Source organism: Mus musculus, chromosome 6 (assembly GCF_000001635.26).
Source record: "Mus musculus strain C57BL/6J chromosome 6, GRCm38.p6 C57BL/6J".
Lineage (NCBI taxonomy): Eukaryota > Metazoa > Chordata > Mammalia > Rodentia > Muridae > Mus > Mus musculus.
Window position 1 is genome coordinate 99,378,895 of NC_000072.6, and position 22,240 is coordinate 99,401,134.

General features: G+C 46.6%; 1 protein-coding gene across 15 annotated transcripts in view; it reads right to left on the minus strand.

The window, feature by feature from the left end:
• Foxp1 (forkhead box P1) overlaps positions 1 to 22,240 on the minus strand; it is a 597,405-nt gene that overhangs the window by 453,553 nt on the left and 121,612 nt on the right. For 2 of the 15 annotated variants that reach the window (XM_030255066.1, XM_030255060.1), the window contains exon 3: positions 20,711 to 20,823. The exons of the other annotated variants lie outside the window; for them this stretch is intronic. The gene's annotated coding sequence lies outside the window, so the exon portion shown is untranslated. The remainder of the gene's footprint in view (positions 1 to 20,710; positions 20,824 to 22,240) is intronic. 15 annotated transcript variants of the gene reach the window in all.

Below are 22,240 nucleotides of genomic sequence, written 5' to 3' on the forward strand. Positions count from 1 at the left end.
GAGCAGGTTGGTACTTGGAGCAACAGGGCACTGTACCAGATGAACGAGAGGGCACACCCGGTCTGTGGTGGTTCCACCAGACAGACTCAGCCTACACACCTCTCACCCAGGCCCTGCTAGAGCCCACAATCACCCAGCACAGACCCAGAAAATTTCTGTTCCCTCCTTTCCCACATCTATCTGGTTGATTTTTCCATCTCCTCCCAAGCCCACACAGCATTTCCCCCCTTCCCTTACCCTGCCCAGCCAACCTGACCCAGCCCTTGACCTTGTGCCCCTCCCTGCATTCAAAGTACAATTAACGAACCCCTCCCGGGCCCTGGCCCAATGACCCTCATTCTTCTCTCCCTGGAAGCTTCCTTTTCCTGTCCCTCCCAGCCTAATGATCTGCTCTGATTCCACAGGGTCCTCTGGCTGGAGCCCCACCTCACAGGGCAAGGCCTAGCCTGGCTTTGCCTCTTAGGCTGTGCTTTTCCAAACCCTTGGGTATGGGACACCGCCTGCTTTAAAACAGCCCTCCAGTACCATCTCCTCACGTCACAGAACTCTTCGGCATTTACATTAATGTTCAAGCTTAAACATGGAGCTTTAAGTCTAGCCTTCAAAGCAGTTCAACACTTAACTCTGGCAGGAAATGTGAACATGTTTGGGGGGAGGGTGAAAAAAATGTCATGATTTGGCTAAGAATCTGTTCTTTGAAATGGCTCCAGGGAGGAACGCACGAGCACTCAGACAGAGTAACAGTGGGCTTGGGTGAGCCTACTGGTTAGAACTCCCTACCACCTTGGCTTCCAGTTCCTCAAGTGTTGGAAGAATTAGTGACCTGGGAGACTTGTTTCAACTCCTCTTCTCTCCACAGAAACAGAGCCAATCAATGGTGGCAGTAGATTTATAGGTAAGGCTTCAGCCATCTGAGGGTGTAAGTCAACCCATAAAATGCTGATATACAAGGATCCCAGAGAACATACAGCCGGCCAGCCTGAAGTAGCCCAGCCACTTGAAGCATTGTTTTTAAAACTATAAAGTCAAAGAGAGGGTGTCAGACTTTTGATATATTCCTTTTCTAAATATGTGCGAGCATTACAGTGTCCATCAGAGCAGGCTGGGCCTTGCATTTGTTATTATATTGCACATGGTCTCTTGAGGGGAACAATTTTATGAGGTCAACAAGAAGAAACACATTCAAAGGCCCCCAACACTCTGGTATCTGGCATGTACGTAAGAGAAGGGGCAAGTGAGGGAGACTTTGAATAATCTGTGATTGTGTAAGGGAGAAAGGTCTACACACCGAAATAAAGTTATATGCTCAGAAGAGCATCCTATACAAACAAAGCATAAAACGGGCTCAGAGGGGCGGTGTTTTCCTCCCTGGTGACACCAGTCCTCCCAGCTTCCTGTGTGTACTTCAGGCCTGCTAACCTGTTCCTGTGTCACTCACAGGAGCAGCCCAGTACCTCTGGGGGTTTCCTCTTCCCCGTGAAGCTGATGGTGGGCGTGAGCATGCCTGCACTGCAGGTAGGTGTGTGAAGATATGGTCTGTGTTTACCTGCCCTATCTGCCATCCTTTGATGTACAGGGAAGCCTAGATAGAATCAGCCACAGATCCAGACCTTACAGAAACCCAGGGCCACATGATAGCTGGATGCTGACTGGCTTCAAATGTATTTTCTTTCCTATGCAGGGCTCAAATTTTTTTTTTCTAAAATATTATTGTAAAACTAAATATCCTATGAGCAGGCTAGAGAAATAGCTCAGGATATAACAGCACTGGTTGCTCTTGCAGAGGACCTGGGTTCAGTCCCCAGCACCCACATGGCAATGCAAAATTAGCTGTAACTCCAGTCTCAGGTAATCTGATACCCTGTTCTGACCTCCTTGGGCATCAGGTGCACACACTCCATATATACATACACTGAGGCACACACACAAGCAACATAAAATAAATCAATCTTAAAAGATAAAAATCCTAAGCATCATAATGACTGTTTCTACTGTTTATACAAGCAGAGGCTGCCCTCTGAAGTCCACCTGCACATCTACCTGAAAACACACACACACACACACACACAGGGAGCAGGGCAATCTTCTGGCACTGAATAAAAAAGACCAAACTCAGTCCCTTCCCAACATGGACTTCCTATTTGTTCATGCTTAGGTAACTGAATCATGAGGGGACACAGGCCAGGGATGGTGGTGCACACCAGCAAAGCCCTGCTCAGGAGGCTGGGGGGGCGGGGGGATGGTAGTAAAGTGGGACCTGCCTAGACTACATAATGAATTACAAGCCAGTCTGGGGTATATTGTGAGATTATGCCCCCCTACACACACACACACACACACACACACACACACACACACACAAGGAGATTCTAAGACACCAAAGAATACAATCATGACAAGGAATTTACATTGAATTCTGGGAAGCAGGGTAAAAGAAGCTAGGGAGATGGCTCAGTGGGTAAACTACTTCCAGGGCAAATGTGAGGGCCCGAGTTCTGTGGGTCTTCACAACCACTTGAGAAGTGGAAAAAAGAACTTTTCAGGTCAGCTAACCTGTAGTGTATATAGTGGCAAAGAAGGGACACCCCTTCAAACAAGGCAGAAGAGAAAGACTGGCATACCAGGCTGTGCTCTGACCTCAATACATGTACCTTGACAATACACACACACACACACACACACACACACACACACACAGTAAAAATACCTCCAAGGGTATTTTAACTCTGTAAAAGTTAATTTTCTCTCTGCCAAATGAAGGATGCAGATCGTATGAAATTCCTGTGCTACTGTATGTAAATGACTGTCCACAGGTTTGTCCACAGGTTTTGGTATCTGAAGGGGCCTTGGAGAATCTCCTACTTCGGCTGAGATGCTAAACGACCGAGTTCAGTGCTCTGGCGCTTGTATTTATTTGCCATAGATGGCATCACACTGTGCAGACACCGACATTTAAGAGGCTAGATCTCAGACACATCCTGAGCCCTGAACCCGTGTAGGGAACCTTGTGAGGCTAATTAAGGAAAAGCAGCAGCAATGGCTGCTCTTATGCAGGTGAAGGGAAGGCTCTGTGAGGCCATCTTCCTGCCCGAAGTGGACAGTGGCCTCCTCTGGCCTCAATTCCCTAATTCCTAACATCGCATCTTCTGTATTTGGTAACAAGTGAACATTCTGAGAAACAGAAGGCTGGCATTGTAGCTTCTCAGCCCTTCTGATCTAACAATGCCCCTTCAATGAAGCAGGAGAAAGAAAACCAACTGAGCACATGTGCAGAGTTCAGGGCATCCACTCCCCTCACACTCATGGCTGGGACCTCTGATCAAGGCAGGGGGAGGAAACGTGATGGAATCGCATACATAGATCAGGTCCTCTGGGCATTCCCAAGGGAACTGGCATCACGTGAACACACACGCAGCAATGGCTCCATGACCTTCTCTCTCGACACAGAAGCACACAGGCTCCAAAGGGTGGCTGCCCTTATACGAACCGTCACTGCCACACAGGGCATTTCTGGGTATCTGGAAGGATAAAAGGGAGACTGTGCTAAAGACAAACTGTGGAGACTCTCCGGATGGAGCCCAGAGGGGAAAATGATGATCTGAAGAAGAGAAAGGGAGCTGGCACAGACAGACAGGTGGACCTGAAGGGGGTGAAAGGTGATGCAGATGGGCTGAGGTGAGAGGAGCTCAGTAGGGCCCAGCTCCTGATGGAAACAGAAAGAAATTAGAGCAATTAGGAGGCCTGACTTTCCATGGGGGGGGGGGGGAGAGAGAGAGAGAGAGAGAGAGAGAGAGAGAGAAGAGGAACCATTTATCACCTTCAGAAAAACAGACGGGGGAGCTAAGTGGTGAGATAGCTCACTAGGTTTACCACACAGCATGAGAGCCTAATTTTGGTCCCCAGCATCCATGGGCCAAAGCCGAGCCTCTGACAGTAATTTCACCCAGAGGAGGCAGAGTCCCTGCGACATGAGTGAATCCAGGTTCAGAGATGCTCCTGCCAGGTAAAGAGCAACCAAGGAAAATACTTAAATATGACCTCCGGTCTCTGTGTGCATGTATATACAACACACAAGCACATATATGCACACACACACACACACACACACACACACACAGAACAGACCCAGCCAGCCTGTTTATTCACTCGAGGAGTTCATGGGGAGATAATAATCAGTTGGCCCCTAAGGCTACTGGAGATAGTTTTGCCCAACATTGGATTCTCAGCTCTTCAGAAATGTCACGTCTGCAGAAATGAATGGGCAGTGCGCTGTATTCTCAATCTCCAGCAACTCTGTTTAATATGGAGCGTGCCGCTTGCTCAACGGGAAACCACAACCCAAGCCTTAGCACCACTTACTTATCCAGTCTCAGAAAATCCCACTGGAGCACTCGCCTTGGTTCATCCCATTATCTCAGAGCACTGCACTCACTGGCCAGCAGTGAGGAGCGTCATGCCCCGTAAGGACTCTCCAGCACAGGTGGCGTTCCAGATCTGTCATCTTCTCTCCTCTACCAACATGACTGTGAGCCTCCCCACTCCCTGGCCCACACACCCTAGTGTTGATGGCCCAAAACTAGCCCTCATCTTGAGGCTTAATGGACCCAGTCTGCAAATAGAATTACATAGATTTAGGGATGATTTGGTCTAATTTTGAAAGAAAAAAAGAAAGGGAAGGGGAAAAAAAGCAGTCTCCATAGATACCAGCTTTTCAACATATTGCTTTCCTGCTTTCTGTTTTCTTAAATGAGAATCCTGGTGCAGAAGCAGCGTGTTTACAGGGAAACTGCAGCGAGCATGCCACCCAGGCCTCTGCACCCCCACTGGCAGACTGGTAGAGAGATTACAGGGCAGCATGGAAGAACCAGGCAGCAATGTTTTTCCAAGGCTAGGAGGAGGCAGAAGACTCCAGGCTCTCAGAAGGGCTACAGCAAAGAACAGTGGTTTGCCATTCCCATGATAGGAGATCTTTCCTCTCTCTTTAAAACTGACAGTGCTGGGGCTGCCTACATGACTGAGAGATACCAGAGACCTAACTTCACCAGGCCACAGCCCAAGTGGCCAAGGAGGTTGTGACTGACTGCCTGACTGCTATTCAGAGAGCAAAGATGCAAGTGCTTGGCTTGCCCCCTGGGAAGAGCATCAGGCAGCTGGGATGTGCAAACCTTCAGGAAAGGGTGGGAAGGGTGGGTCAAAGGGGCAGGGGAGAGTCTACTTCCCCAGCAAAGAAAGCGGTGCAAGAGCATTTCAAAGTCAACTGGTCAGGATCTAGCAAAAGCATCTCTGCCCACAACCTTAAAGGAACAGAAGTAGGGACTCTCTGGGAGAAGCTGGCCACACACAGGAACTGAAAAGTGGAAAGACTGACTGAGGGCCCACTGACGGCCGATGAGACATCGACAAGAGCTCACAGGGAATGTCAGTCAATCTTCAACAGGAAGGGAGTCCAACACATGCCAGGACATGTTGAGTGAAATAGGCTATCAAAGAAAGACAACCACCATGCAAGTCTCTATATATGTGATAGCTAGAGTAGCCATATCACAGACACAGGGCACAGCAAGAGCTCTCAGGAACAGGAGGGAGAGAACAGGGAAGGGTGAACTGTGGTTTAAACTCTTTGCCCAGAACATAAACTTCTGAACTCAAGTGCTTGAATTTACATCGCACTACTGAACTTATATGCGGAGAATGATTAAGAAGACAATTTATGCTGTGTGCACATTACCATAATTAAACATCTTTATTTTAAAAAAAAAGAAAATAGAGGGTGGGGGAGTTCGGAAGTGGAATTGCCTGGGAGGTAGAGCACATGTCTACCTTGCATGAGTCCCTGAATTCAAACCCACACACGACAGAAAAAGAAGTACTTTTTAACACATAGTCAAATGAGTCCTTATCATTTAGAGCAAAGCTGGTGTTGGATGAGAAGCGCATTCCAGGTATATGCTAGGAATTCTTTCCTGCAAGATGACAGAGCAGCAGGAGAGACTGGTTGACCGGATTTTTTCAAGGTAACCACATTCCCTACTGTAAATAGCCTCGAACTGTGTTCTCCGCTGCCTCGGCGTAATTCCTTTTCCACATCTGAAATGAGCATAGCCTCGATTAGAAAAAAGTTGGTAAGTCACAGCAGCACTGGGACGGTCATCTGGACCACAGTGTGTCATCCCGCTCTCCCTGCTGGATCCCTGGTGTGGCTGAGGTGGTTGCACTTGTTGCACTGAAGAGGCAGGAGGGAAGGTGCTGGCCTCTAGTGGGCAGAGGCCAGGATCTATTTAGTATCCATCCCATAATGCACAGCACAGCCCACAACAGAGAACTTTCTGCCCCAAATGCCAGCCATGAAAGGTTAAGTAAGACAGCTGTGGCTAGGCCTGAGGCTCTGAAACTAGCTTTCCTTGTTCTTTGGCAAAAGGCTTGAAGTGAGAGGCAGAATAAGTGCTTTCACATGTGCCAGGTTAGACAGGCATAGTGGCACAAGCTTTTAATCCCAGCACTCAAGAGTCAGAGGCAGGTGGATCTCTGTGGTAAGGCCAACCTGATCTACATAGTGAGTTCCAGGGCAGACAGGGCTACATACACCGTCTCAAAAAGCAAGCCAAGAACACCAAAACATGACAGGTGTCAGATGCCAGATGCCAGGCTCAGGGCTTTGGACACAGTCAGCTTGTGGTTGTCTGGCATTGCTGGCAGGAGGCACCTGTGAAAGGGGTGAGTTACAGGTCCAAGTCAGTACCACTGGAGGGATTTTATGTCTGGTGACAGTCTATGCTGTCCTACTGAGTCCCTTTCCCAGTCTGCAGACAGGAACCAATTTTTAGAATCCAGGGAACCAATTTGTCCATGTCTTATAAAACTTACTCTCCTTCTGACTTTATAGAAGTCTCCAGATCTGCCCAATGTTATCTGAATTAGGACAACCTTAGCAACTCAATGCCTAACGCTATCTTTTTCAGAACCTTCCATTTCATGAGGTATTCTGAACCAACTCTGAAGACTTCTAAGCACTAAATACCTCAGAGACAGAGCTAGAAACATGTGCAGCTACTGTCCTGGACCATTCTCTTGAATCAACAAAAGACCTGCCTTGAACTCACAGAGATCCACCTGCCTCTGCCTCCCGAATTAAGAACACCGGAATTAAGGGACACCGGGACACCAAAACTTTTAACCACGCTTCAGAATCCACCTCAAGCAGTGAGCTTCTGTAAGGTCCACTCTTTCTCTTCTTCTTCTCTGTCCCAAATGTCACACAACATATATCAAACTTCACCAGTACCACACATGACAACCTTCCTCAACCCATACTTACTTTTCCATAATAACTACTCACCAACCAGAGAGAGGGTGGCTAGACCCAGAGATCCTGACAGTCTCTGTACACATCTGCATGTACATGTAAGCATGTTGATCCATGAAAGCGTGTGTGGAGGGCACAGGTTGATACAGAATAGTTACCTCCTCAATCTCTAGTCCACATTTTTCTTTTCAGACACTCTTACTGAGCCTGAAGCTTACCTGAGACTGGCTTGGCTGTCAGGCACTGGGATCTATCTACCTGTCTCTGATCCCTTAGAGCAGGAGTTATAAGAATACACCCTGGTATCTGGCTTTTATGGGTGCTGGGGATCTGAACTCTGGTCCTTGTGGCTACACAGCATATAAAGCAAAGCCTGTCACCTGTTTCTACCATACTCAGTGGACAAAGCCTGGAAGCTAGCCCTCCTTCCACAGGCGGTTAAAGACTTTTCCTTTCTTTCCTTCCTCTTCCCGCTCCCTCTTTCCTTCTCTCCCTCCCTTCCTTCCTCGAGACACTGTCTCCTATACCAAATATCCCATCCAAGTTGTAAGCTTGTTCTATAAATAAGGATGGCCTTTAACTCCTGCTCCTTCTATCTCCATCTCCCACATCAGAGATTATAGATAATGTGCTACCGTGTCCAGCTTAGGCAGTCACAGCGACAGAACCCACGGCCTCATGCTCGTTAGGCAAGCACTTGACCAACTCATCTACATCCACAGCCCCTGTTATTTCTACATGCCAAAATATCTGTACCTTGGGGCTGGAAAGATTTCCCAGTGGTTAAGAGCACTCGCTGTTGATCTTGCAAGGGACCCAGGTTCAGTTTCCAGCACTACACGGCAGCTCACAACTGTCTTTTACCACAGTTCCAGGAACTCTGACACCCTTTTCTGGCCTCTGAAGGTACTGCACACACATGGTGCATATACACCTATGCAGGCAAAACATTCATACACAGGAAATAAATATCTACAAAGACAAACAAACAAACAAAACTTTTTTTTAAAATCTGCACATTAAAAGGTAAAGTAAAATAGGGAAATAGGGGTAGTGATGGGATGACTGACAGAGGACTGTCTTAGCAGGGTTTCTACTGATTCCATGAAACGCCATGATGAACATAACTTATGAAGGTAAGGGTTTATTAGGCTTACACTTCCATATCACTGTTCATCACCAAAGGAAGTCAGGAAAGGAACTCAAATAGGGCTGGAACGTATAGGCAGGAGCTAATGCAGACATCACGGAGGAATGCTTACTGGCTTGCTCCTCATGGCTTGCTCACCCTGCTTTCTTATACAGAACTTAGATTCACCAGCCCAGGGATGGCACCACCCACAATGAGCTGGGCTCTCCCATCAATCACTAATTAAGAAAGCGCAATATGGGCTTTGCCCACAGCCTGATCTTACAGAGGCATTTTCCTGATTGAGGTCCCTTCTCTAGGACAACTTTACCTTGGGTGGAGCAGACAGCAAACTAGCCAGCATAAGGACATTTGCAATGTCTACTGAGCACTGCCCATATCTGGGTAATTTCAGATATCTCAACAGGGACAAGTCTAGCACTCACAGAAATTCCTCCCAGAAGCCTCCTAGACTGGGCACTGGAAAAATGGGTAGAAAGCCACAGGGATGCCCAGGGCACTGGCAATGTTACTACACCAGGTTCACAGTGTGACTCTGACACCCAGCAAAGGCGTTTCCTCTTCGGCAGGAGCCATTAATCAACAGTACTGATCAGAGCTACTAGGAGGAAGGGGCCTGGAGTAGGGGACACTTGGTCAAAAACTCAGGAAGAGTGCAGACAGGAAGGGAGGCCTGTCTGGAGACTTCAGACCTCCATGGTTAAGGCAGGGCTCCAGCCCCGGAGGTTTCTGAGGCTCCAGAGGATTCTATCGATTCTCTCTGGAGGCAACCCTTCATCTATATCTTACTGTGAGCAACTATGAGAAATCTAGGAAGCTGTGTTAGCCCAGTCTGCCCCCAATTAGCTGCAGGTGTTAACCTGGCCTAGCTGGCCCGACTGCAGGTGTTCACACTCTGAGCGTCTCCAGAGTCCCTGAACTTGCACATCTCATCAGGTGCCCAGTAACTGGAAGGGGGACCTAAGGGGCCCAGAGCCTGAGAGAGGGAGACTTGACATTCTTCTCCCAGCCTTCTGCCGGTTTTGTCTTGCCTTACATATAATTTTTAATGACAAACAGGAAACATAGCAGTAGGCACTGAGTCACTAAGGTTTTCTCTATGTAAATATCACTGGGAACAATGTAAGACTTAATGTCTAAAAGGCAGTCCATGGGAAAACTCTATAGTGCCTTTGGGACTTACAACACCCCAAGAAGGTTCCAGAGTACCGTTCTCCATGACACGCCCGTCTCTCCTGATGTAATAATGACTCCCAAAAGCAAAAGGCACCCCACATTTTGGACCAGTGTGGCCCCTGGTCTGATTTGAAAGGGGGTAGGGGTGAGGACACCAGCTGGCCCTCCCCAAACCAGTTACTAGTAACTCCTTGCTCCTATAAGCTGTAGCTTCATGGCAATTCAAAATAATTTTCCTCTCCAACACCCAGTGCAGCAACTTCAATTGGCACTGGTTCCTGTTAACGAACAGAGCAGCCGCGCCAACCACAGCCTCCAGCACGTGTACCCAACCTACTTCCCTATTTTAAATGCCTAATGATTATTGCTGTGTCTGAACACATCTGCAGGGAGCCGGGCCCACTGGGCTCTGCTCAGGCTACTCCAGGCCCTCCTACAGGGTGCACCCTGAAAAGGCTCCAAGTACAGACAGGTTAGGCAGGGTTGTTCAAGTCACAGTGGAAGCTTGCAACAATCAACGAGATTTCTCTCTCTCTCTCTCTCTTTTTTTTTTTGGAGAAATGATCAAACCCAGGGGTGGGGGACCAAACTTCCTGCAAGAAACCGCATCCTGAACAAGCATCGGCCTCAACTCACTGTAAATAAATATTCTCTCCTTGCAGCACTTCCGTCAACTGTCAGGGCCCTGGCTCCAATCGACTTTCAAGTCCAAACAGGAAAGGGGAGAAAAGAGAGTGAGATGGCAGATAGGAGGTTTAATCTGTTTCTCGCTGCAGTTTTCATTGGTGGGACACTTCCAGTGCGGCATGGCTGCCGACCGCCTGGGACTGCTCGGGGACCCCAGTTTTCCTGTTAACCTTCATAATTGTATTCATGGGGGTCCACCCCTAAGGCTGGGAGGACCAAAGCTCTTCCCTGGATCAGATAAGTTCCCAAGTCCAAAGGGCTGAGAGAGGACAGGCAGGCAGCCTGGGTTCGCAAGGAAGATTTAGGCCATATTCTGATAGAAAGTCAACCCCAGGGAGTGCAGGGAGGGGCCACCAGGCCGCTGCTTTGTGCAAGGCTCCAGAATGGAGCAAGTCACTGATCTCAATTTTCATGACAACGAAGGTAGAGGATATCCTTTTCTAAGCACACAATGTGCCGGGTGTAAAAAGATATGGAAAGGCAGCCATTCATTTCAATAAAGCAAGCAGCCATTTCTCAGTGGTGGACCCAGACACAAATGGACGTTAGAATGCCACCCCACCTATAAGAGACCCACACTGGGGAAAGAAGCACAAGCACAGGCTGGCTCACAAGAGCAGTAGTGGTAAACAAAGAAATTCAAACTCTCTTCTGCCTACATCGGGGCTTGCAGTAGCAAGACCATGAACCGCACCATTCCAAGAGTTACCACCCGCATCAGTGGCAGCGGCAGCAGCAGCCTCTGGCATCTTGCTGCTAGAAGCCCACAGTTCAGCCATCCAATGTGCTGCCTTCTGAACTTCCCGGAAAACAGCAATGGGCTCGATCTGGAGAGCTTCTTAAGGAATCCTGAGATTCAAGGGGAGCTCGCCACAGACTTAACCCACCCTTCTGGAAGGGCAATTCTTGGCTGGGTGTCCAGCTCTCATTTCTCAGCTGTGTCTGTGTTACAGGGACAAGTCTGACTTAATACAACTGAAATACAGACCAAAGGACGAGCAAATAGATGTGCGAATGGTGGGAAGTTTACATGTGTGCATGAACGATAACATGTATGAATCCACATGTTGGATGTGAGGGAGCCAGCCGGCTGTCACGAGAACTGAAACAATAAATACCTCTTACCCCTCTGTGAGCGGCAGCGAGGAGCACCTCTAGAAATGGGGACACTGTCACCCTCTGACTTGGTTTTTCTTTTCATATCACTGTGGAAATGAGGCTCAGGTATGGTGGCATCAGCTAGGGCTGGAGGAGGGAGGTGATATCATGGGTGTTTGGCAGGCTGGGTTGAAGCAGGGAAGGTAATGAGCAGGCATGTTCAGGACAGCAGGAGTGGGTGAGACCTTGTAAACTCCTAGCAGACAGGACTTGACCCTAGAGCCTCTGCCTCAAGGAGGGAGAGAGCCAGGCAGCTTCCCTGAGGCAGAGTAGAGTGAAGCTAGAGACTGAGCCGCACAGCTCAGGGTACCTCCTGCCTCACACAGAAAAAAAAAAATTAAATTAATAAAAGTAAAACTGAGGCCTTACGTGTAGCAGGGAAGTGTTATTAAAACGCTGCAATGTCTCAGAGGGTCCTATGCAGTCATGTTGCTACAACTCACCAAGAATTTAAAGACAACATTATAAGCCTTGTAATCACCCCGTGAGCGTGCTTCTCTGCAGAGCCATTGTTCCAATGGGACACACAGCTTCCAGCAAGGTCCAAACACTTCAGGGATTAAGATACTAGCCCATTCCAGAGATCTCACTGCCAGGACTCAGCACTAATACCAACCATGTCCCTGCTCCATGAACCCTGGGGCAAACACCCCAGGCCACCCTTCCCTGAAGGGCAGCAAACTTAAGTGGCTAAAGAGACCATGTAGCCACTGAAACAAATGAAGCAAGCAGGGCTCAGCACCAGGGAATGGTGACACATGGCCCTAATGGGACCACTATGACACAAACTACCTCATGGGCACTCTGATTTTAACATGTGATAGCACCCACCCTCAGCAAACTATAGTTGCTATCACAAAAAGCTAGAAATCCAAATGCTTTGCTGTTGTTTTAATAAATCTCAGTAACTGTGAGAAAACGCTAAAATATTTCTATTAAACCAAAACTCTATATAAGTCAAATATACATGTGTTTATATGACTGCATTTCTAGACACTACAATCTATGTCAGTGTCCATATTGGCTCATGCACAGGTACTTGCGCACACTGGCACACATCACACACATGCATGTAAATACATGTACACACACACACACAAGCACGCCAGCATGCCTTCATATTTAGCCACTATGTGAGTTAGTCCTCAGCATCCAGCACTACCATGTTAGCTCATGGAAGGTCTCACTAAAAGTAATGTGTGCATCTGTATCTATACATGTGCAGCCAAAGGACAACCTTGGGTGTCATTCTACAGGCACTATGTTTTTTAATGAGACGTGGTCTATCGTTAGCATGGAAGCAGCTAAGCAGGCTAAGCTGACCATACAGTGAACCCCAGGCACCTGCCTGTCTACATTTCCCCAGGGTCAGGATTACAAATGCGCACCATATTTCTAGCTTTTTAAACTATTCTGCAGTTCAAGCACAGGTTCAAGTGATCATCCGGCAAGCACTTGACTGAAAGGAGTCCTCCATACCCAATGCAGGTGGCAGGTAGGCGACCTGCAGATCTGGGCAGTGATGGGCACTATTATTTGAAATTTAAAAAGCCTAAATTAAAGGGAGAAGCCACACACCTGTCGCAATATTTGGAGGTCATAAGTGGGTTGGGCCAGATGGATGTCAGGTCACTGCAAATGTATCCCTGAAGGGGACGCCAGGATCTCAGCTCTTCCCTATCTCTCTCTGACTTCTTGTCATAAAACAGTGAACAGGCCTCTTCTGTACTCTCCCGTCTTGATATACTTTACCAACATAGGCCCAAAGTACCAGGCCAGGCAAACGTGACGCAAAACTATAAGACAGAACAAATCTTTCTTCTGTGTAAGAAGTATCCCAGGCATGGATGGAAATGGGACCAATACAACCAGTACCTAGATGCTCTTTTATAAGGGAGAAGGACCCCAGCTAGCAGCTAGCAGCACTATAGTCAAGAGGCAGATCAAGGGAAGGACCCGAGCTAAGAGCTGGGAGAGCAGGGGACTCCAGAACTCCAAAGACAAGGCTCTACTCCATCACACACACAACTACTTCAGGAGACACCAGACCTTCAGGTGCTACACCAGTGGCCACTACGATCAAAAAGACTTACTCAAGAATTGTGTGCATAAGGCTCCATGCTGGCAGCCAGAGCGGTCAGACAACGGATTGCCTTTCCTGCCTAGGCACACGCTGCAGTACACAAGCAGAGCCATGTTTCAAGACTGCATGGGATAAAGACTGTTGCATTTCATTGCACGCTCACCAGAGGTTGGCAGGTGATGGTGGGTATCCTTCCTCCTCTCACACCCTCTGCAACATCACAGAGAAATTGCAACATTTCAGAATCAGCCAGAGTCAAGTGGAGACATGTTCCCTGGGGTGAACCTCCAGTGACTCATTCAAACAGATTCAGCTTTTAGGAAAGAGGCTTCGTTCAGACACATCACATACCAGCAGCACGCAGCCTCATGGAACCCATCAAGGATAGATGGCTTCATGCAATACTTCCTCTCAAGGGGAATCTGTTGCCAACCTCAGGGAAACCCCAGGATAAAAGATTACCAGCTACCCTGTAGTCTACCAAGATACCTCACACCAGGACCAGAGCTAAGGACCCCTATCCTCTCCTGTCCACTGAAGCACATCTCGGAATATTTTCCACAAAGAATTATACAAAGTCCTGCTCAAGGCTGTGTGCAGCATCTGCCCAGGGCACTCACTGCCTTCATGGCTCCAAAAAGAAAGGTTGTTGACTTCTAAGCTCTAAGCAATCTTTAAGAAGAAAAATTCCCACCCCACTCCCAAATGGTGGGCTGGACCTAGATGAGCATGGTCCTGGGCAACAGGGGTGGGGAGGTGGTGGGGTCCAGCAGGGATTTTGCAGTACGGAAGAATAGCACAAACAAGTACCTGGTTTAAGGGTCAGGCAATCCCTTCATCTGTAAAACCATAGGCAATATGGAAGCTGACAAGATGAGACTTCCTGGGATGAAAACGAGGATTTAAGACCCACTCTTTCCAAGTAGATAGGGTGTCAGTGTTGGTCAGGAAGAAATACTATTCTTGCCAACTCTTTAACTGTCTGGAGTCAGGTGTTTATTACAAAGTTGTCTACTTCATACCCCCCCCCCCATTTTATTCTTCTACAATTCCAGAGCCAAATTAATGCTGGTATTAATCCTCAAGAACCTGCTTAGCAGAGTCCAGGCGGATAATGCTGACACACATCTTCTGGAAGGCCACCATGCAGCAAGTGCCTAACTCAATAAAGCCTATGGATCAAGGCACACCTCAGTTTGGGTGGGATCAGAGAACTAAGTATGTGTTTTGACCAGCCTGAATGCAAATTGCTTTTCGTTCAGACACAAAATGCCTGCCAAGTTGCACACGTTCCATGGAAGGATGCTAACCCAGGCTCACACCCACGGTCATTTTCTAATGGTCAGTGACAGGAGAGGAAAAAGGAAAATGTTCTCAGCTTCAGCAAACACTTTTTTCCCTACTCAAACCTACCAAACAGACAAATAAGCAAACAACAGAAGTGTCCAAGGAGGTTGGAGCTGATTGTACCTAGGATATACATCTTAAAAGGGGAATTTACCCTCTGGGCCAATTAAGTTTAAGGACAACACCCAAGGTCAATGCTTCCTTCCTTGAATCTTGCATCCAAAGCTCCTTTCTGCCTTACCTTCCTTCATCCACTATTAAAGGGAGAGGGAAATGAAATCGTTTCCACACATCTGTGTGAGGCAGTGACTTGCAAGACAGCTCCACGGAATCACACAAGAATGAAACTTTTTTTTTTCAAGTCCATAATCTTGTGGCTAAGAAGTGACCTCCTAGCATCTCACCAGGCCCAAAAGTGGCACTTTGTTACATCTCTAAGCATTTCGTGCTTAGACAACTGCCCCTCATTCTCTCACACACAGGTAGGATGATTCCACAAACAACAGACAATTCCATCAGACATCATGCTGAAACCCTACAGAAGAGCAGGAAAATGTGAAGCAGAGGGAGGTCACTTACTGATCACATGATCTGAGAGCAGGAATCAAGGACTTATTTCCAAGCAGTGTGTAAAGGAACCATTGTTTGATTAGTTAAACTTTCGTGGTGTTTTATTTGTAGAAAAACTAGACAGTAATAAAATATAACTAAGTAGCACAAACCTGTTGAATTTGGGGTAAATGAAAGGTTTTACAAATCTAAGGAGGTAGCATCAACCGTCAGTAAGTGAGCATTAAAGGGAAAGGGGACTTTCTTAAAGCACAAGCCTTTCCTGCTCAAAAAAAAATCCTTTTTGAGGTTTCTGTGTTCAACTCACAAAGCCTTGTTTACAATCAAACATGTTTCTAAATACATAATATGTTAGAACAAGATGCAGGCAGGGCAAAGAACACACACCTGCATATCCAGAGTCAAAATGTGCATCTCTGACTCTCCCTTCTTTACCCAAAGGAAGGATAAACAAACAGACTCTGAACTGAAAAGGCATACGAACTGAAAAAGCATACGTGCTTCTTCCTCCGTGTTGACAATGTTCTCTAAGAGGCACTCAAGAGGAAGAGGTAGGGGGGCGAGTAGCAGACCCCACCTTCTACACCCTGCCCCTCTGAATTAACTATGGTGAAACCACAAACTCACGAACAACAAACAGCACACTCCCAAGTGCTGTATGAATTTGATGTCAGCTGTACTATGCAAATCTGTATAAGTTTCTGCATGCACTGAAAGAAGTCAGTGTGTCAGGATGTGTGTGTGTGTGTGTGTGTGTGTGTGTGTGTGTGTGTGTGTGAGATGCTCCTGGCTTATTGGTGCCTCCCTTTGAAGGAAGGAATGCTTCTTTATATTAATTTCAAACACAAGTAAGAAATGGCCCAGGGAGGCTCCTATGCAAATACCACAACACGGAATGTCCCTTGAAGAATTAAGTGATAAAATAAGTTGGGGTTCCCCCCTTAAACAAAAGGAAGAATAAATAACTTTATAGAATATTCTCTCTCTCCCTCTCTCTGTCTCTCTCTCTCTCTCTCTTTGAAGACCTAATTATAAACTAAGCAAAAAGTAATTTTTCCCTCCTGCCTGCGTTTTATGTTTTGGGCACTTCCATCTCATGTCCCTTGACACCTTTTCCAATAATCCATCTACTTGATATTGGAAAGCCTCACATGAATAAAACTTTATGGCACTACAGGCGTTTAGCCTTCCACCGACATTCCTGGCCTGTTCAATTCTGCAATTCAATCAAAATCAAATCTCAAAATCCTCTTGTCAGCCGGCACTGCTTTCATATGCCTGAGCCTTGTGTAAGGATAACTACATCCAATCTTCCCCCAAGCAGTGCTTATATTGTTTTATTACAGTTCAATGAGTGGAGTTCAAAATTACATGCAGCTGCCTACTACCGTGGTCGGCTGTGTTACGCATGGACACAAGTATTGCCCACCAGGCCTGAAATCACTCACTTACTGGCTGGCCAGAAAAACTGTGAACGCTTCTTTATATGGAAGAACATCCTGTCTGCTCGATCTAAAGAGGGTGATGTTAACAGATCAGTCCCTTTATAAAAGGATTGTGAGAGCCCAATGAAATGCGACGAGGATGTGCTCAAAGTTAAGCGTGTGGCTCGAGCACATAAAAGCCAAGATAAACCTCAGCACGCGCTGCTTATCCTTAGAAAGCTTGTGAAGGAAGATAAAGAGATCCGAGTGAAAGGCATCTTCAAGAATTCTTATATGTGTTTTAAATGATGAGGCTTCATTTAAATGGTTCCCTTTTTAATGCTCTCAATAATCCTTTCATTGAAACAAAAGGATAAAACACAGAGCCCATTAACGACAATTTAGCCTGATGAACAATATGGTAATTAAAGCACCAATGGCTTAAGGATGTTCTGATAAGATGGAAAAGGCGGCAGGATGCGGACACAGCTTCAGAGGGAAGTTGTATTTTCAGTACCTGGTCCAAAATATCAAGTGGTCATCTACTATTTAAAATGCAAGCCAATGAGGAGAATCATTGGAACTAAAAATGGTCCATTAATTACCATGCAGGCCCATGGTAGTTAATTCAATCCTATGTCTTTTTTTGGGGGGGAGGAGGGGTTAGGGGGAGGTCACTTCAAGAATTGACAAAACTCAAATGAAAATGTATGTGCTAGCTCCCGGCTACTGCTGGACTAGTAACTAGCCAGGTAAAACAATGGCCTCCAAGGGTGCCATGTTCTCAGAGAAATGAGTCATACCTCTTTCTTGATGACAGTGTATAGGCCTACATGGGTGGTCAACATCGGTGCCAAAAGCGTACAGATGCCCATACAATCGCAAATTCTTTACCTGCTAGGCCTCTCAAATTCAACATAACTGGAACCCCTGAAAGGGAGGCTTCTATCCATTTCTACCCCCTACCGCCTTCAATCTTGGCAAAGAGTGTTATCAAAAGAACTAAGGAGGGAACATAGAAAGCTCCCCTGCTCAGCAGCCACTCACACATTACAGAAATTAGACAAGTACAGAGTTAATATGCACAACCATGGGTCAAAAGCAGCTCTGGCTGCAGATATGTTTCTAAACACAACGCAGGGAATCACAAAGCACGGGTGCACAGTCATCAGTGCCTCTTGTTTGTTCGTTTGTTTGTTTGTTTGTTTGTTTGTTTTTAATAGCATGGCAGATTCAAAGAGCCAACAAAGCAGAGAGAAATAACTCAGAGTAGGCACAGTGTGTGAATGTCTAGAGCTAATGATATTTTCTCTACATATACTATGTCTTAATATCTGGGAGGGCTTAACTGTGAGGGACATGAGACACTTTGCTGACCTGCGGACACTGAGGGGACAGGTGTATCATTCACCCTCCCAATGATCTGAGAGCTTTCTAATCGCTAAGAAAGTCAGCAGATGCTCCCCAAAATACAAAAGCACTCCACGTCCCCACTATGCTCCCTTCTCGACACGGATACACCGATCAAATCTCCAAGAGAAAAACAGGTTTATTACTTAAGAACACCTACTCTGCCTTCCAGAGTCTAGAAAAGCAAGGAAATTGAAAAATGGGGCTTACATTCCTAACAACAGCTGGCCGGAACTCCTGAGCAGCAAGAACTCCTGATTTCTTTTTTCTCATTGTTTATAAAAAAATCTATGCTAACCTTGGTGCTGGTGGTACTTTCCTTTAATCCCAGCACTCAGGAGGCAGAGGCAGGCAGATCTCTGTGAGTTCAGGAACAGCCTGGTGTACAGGATGAGTTCCAGGACAGTCAGGAAGCCCTACATGGAAAAACAAACAAAAAGTCTATGCTAGACCAAGGAAATGGTTCATTTGGCAAAATGCTTGCTACACAAATCTGAGGACCTGTGCTTGATGCCCAACACCTGAGTCAAGAAGTCAGTCATGGTGGCATGCACTCATAATCCCAGCAATGGGCAGACAGAGAAAGGCAGATATGTGCGGCTTGCTAACTTAAACCAGCCCTGGTGGACAGTGTTTGAGAAACAACAGCCCCAGCTGACCTCTCGCCTACACACAAACACACATATGCACACGCCACACATACACACACGCACACGCATCAACATGCACATATACATAAAATTATGCTCAGTTCTCAGAAAGAACGCCAGCCAGCCAGTCTGCCTGCCTGTGTGTCTAGCCTTTGTTTTCCTACCCAACCCACCTACTTCCTCTCACCTATACGGCTCTAAAAAACAATTTGAATTTGAGCTTCATGGGATAGAAGATACCCGAAGTTACTTCTAGGCCCAAGTTCCACAGTTTTATCACACACTGTGATGTGCACTCCATAATAGTGAATTTTGCCAAACTACCTACTTCTAACATCCTCAGGAAGGCAAATATGCATCCAGATGACATCACACTGAATGCCAAGTCCTGTTGCATGAAGGAGAATGCTCCTTTCCTCCACGTATCAGCCAAAACACATTGGTTCATACTTGAAGCACCCAACCAAAGAATATACACAGGCTGGACCTAGGCCTCCCCACACATATGTAAACAGACGTGCAACTTGATCTTCATGTGGGTCCTGAACTACTGGAGTGGGGGCTATCCCAAAAGTTGTTGCCTGTATGTGGGATATGTTTTTCTAGCTGGGCTGCCTTGTCTGGCCTCAGTGGAAGGGGATGCACCTAGCCTTGTAGTACCAGGGTGAGGGGATACTCAGAGCCCCTCCTCAGAGGAGAGGGGGAAGAGGGAGTGGGGGAAGGGTTGTGGGAAGGAGTGACCAGGAGGTGAGCAGTGAGCCAGATGTAAGGTGAATAAGTGAAAAATAAATAAATTCAAAAAACAAGCAAACAAAAACCAAATCACAAGCTATGTTGCTCAAGCAGAAGGGTGTGCGCCATTGGCTATCCTGAAACTCAGCTGCGTTACATAGCTTTACAACCAGGAGAAGCCCAGTGTGGTGCACTGAGCCCTTTAGACAAACAGAAAGGTAGAGTGGAAGAGAGTCCAAAACAAGAGGGAAAAAAAAGTCTGGTGCCAGGGCGAGGCCTTTAAAGCAAACTTCAGATGAACTCTAGAGTATAACAAATGAAGCCAACCTCAGCGTACACCCTTGCTATCCAAAGCAGGGATAGGATTATATAATCTTTGCAACCTAGAACCCCATTCTCACCTACGAAAGAACCTCTCTCCATAAAACACTAGTGACATTTGCGCTTACTTGTCATAGTGCTTAGCCAAAGAGCCAGAATCTTGAAGACACCGGCATTCAGCTGAGAGAACTAAATTATATGGCGAGGGATCAGAAATGGGGTCGCTTAGGCTAATTCAGAAGGCCTGTGCCTCCACATGCGGTCAGTATTTTTGCCTGGGGTGGAAATGTTCACAATTCTACTTTCATGTCGAAGCAGACACTAAGAGGGAGAACAGAGTGTTTAATAGAAAATCAGAGTGGAAAATATGCACAGCGCCCAAGGAGCTGTCTGGTTGTCTCAATACAAATGATTGGCCACAATGATGATCCAGAGGCAAAGTCAACCAGCAGCAAGGGGCCTCACAGAGTCTGCTCCAGACACTCACAAGGTCTGGCCCCACGCTATATCTTCAATCCAAAGTTCAACTAAAGCCACAGCAGAGACCTCTCTGCACAAAAAGCCTGCTCAGAAAAGTCAAAATGCCACTGACCTCAATAGTGGCCTGGGAAAATCAGGTCTCTACATGAACACATGGAAGGGTCCGTGGAGTGCCTGAGCTGGAACAGACAGGAGGGCGTGTACAAAGTATAGACTCACCAAAGCAGCATCGCTAGTCTCTCATCCTGGGGTCTGCTCCTGTTCCAGAACCTTCTGCATATGGGGCTCTCCTTCAGACTGTATCGGGAAGCTGGCTTCGAAATTCTGGTCGACTGAGGAACACCATAAACTGTAATTTACAAACACTTGGAAAAGTATGTCAGAACTTCACCCTTGTCTCTAAAATGAGGTTGCTAGGGAAAGCAACTGGAGGGTTCTTAGTGAGAGCAGGCATCTCTGTATAAATAGTCAAAAGCTTGAGAGGAAATGTACCTTCCCCTTAATGCATCTCTAAACAGCACAGAGAATGACACAGTTATGCTATGCGACTGTCTGCAGGAGCCACACACCCCCTGCCCCCCAGCAGCACACGCCACACGCCCATAGGAATGGACCCTTTCGAGCAAAACCAACCAGCAGAAGAGGAAAAGCACTCTCCTTCGCTCTCATATGCACTTTGTCTGAGACCAAACCAACTCATTTAACAAGCCGCAATAAATAACCCGTTATGCGCTAGCTTTTAGTCATTAACTACCCTTCCCTCTTAATTAAAGAAAACTTGAAGACCGGCTCTCAAGAGGGTTCTAAATAACTCACTTAATGTTTAAGAAAGCACTGCTTTTGATACAATCTGGATGAAATGAATGATGGAAACCCTCAAGTGGTGGATGAGGTGGTATTTCAAAGAACTAATTGCAGCATGAGGGGGGGAGCACCACTGCTTCTGGGTGCCATTGTCATCTCCTGCTTTTAGAGGCCTCCATCCATCTCAGCTCTGGAGTGCAAACCCCAAAACGCTTTCTGCTGATATAAAGAATCAAAATGCATTTTTAAAGATTTATTTATTTATTATTATCTGTGTGCGTGCGTGTGTGTGTGTGTGTGTGTGTGTGAGCGACCCCTGCGTACTGGGGGTCAAATCTGGGCTTCCTAGAAGAACAGTATATGCTGTGGAGCCATATCTACAGTCCCAAGTCAAAATATTTTAATACAATATTTTCATTAATTCATTGACAACCTTCTATTATATATTTTAATCACTTCTAACTCCTCCCCTAACGGTCCCAGCTCTACTAAGCATCCCTCCCAGGTTTGCACCCCTAGCCTTTAATAACTCACTGAGGACAACTTGCACTACCAATATATTCTCATGTGGGGCTATCCACTTAGCACCTCTAAAGAGTACTGCCCTCCACCCCACTCCACCCCACTCTGTAGACGCCATTAGCCAGCAGTAACTCCTCAGTTAGAGGTGAAGACTAAGTTAAAATACCTTAAAAGGATTGTCTGCGAAGGATTTCACTCTCCCTGATGTAAGGAGAGTTACTCCTGACAGCTCCAGGTGGAAACGAGGTAGGGACACTCTGAAAAGATGTGCTTTCTCCATTCCCTACTGCAGATCCCCAGATGTGTGAGAACGGTTTAATAAATATCACCATTTTAGCTTTTGATTCAAAAAAAGTCTTTTTTTTTTCAACTAAGTGATTAAAACAGGACTATAATTTGACTACATTAACAACACAATGAAGT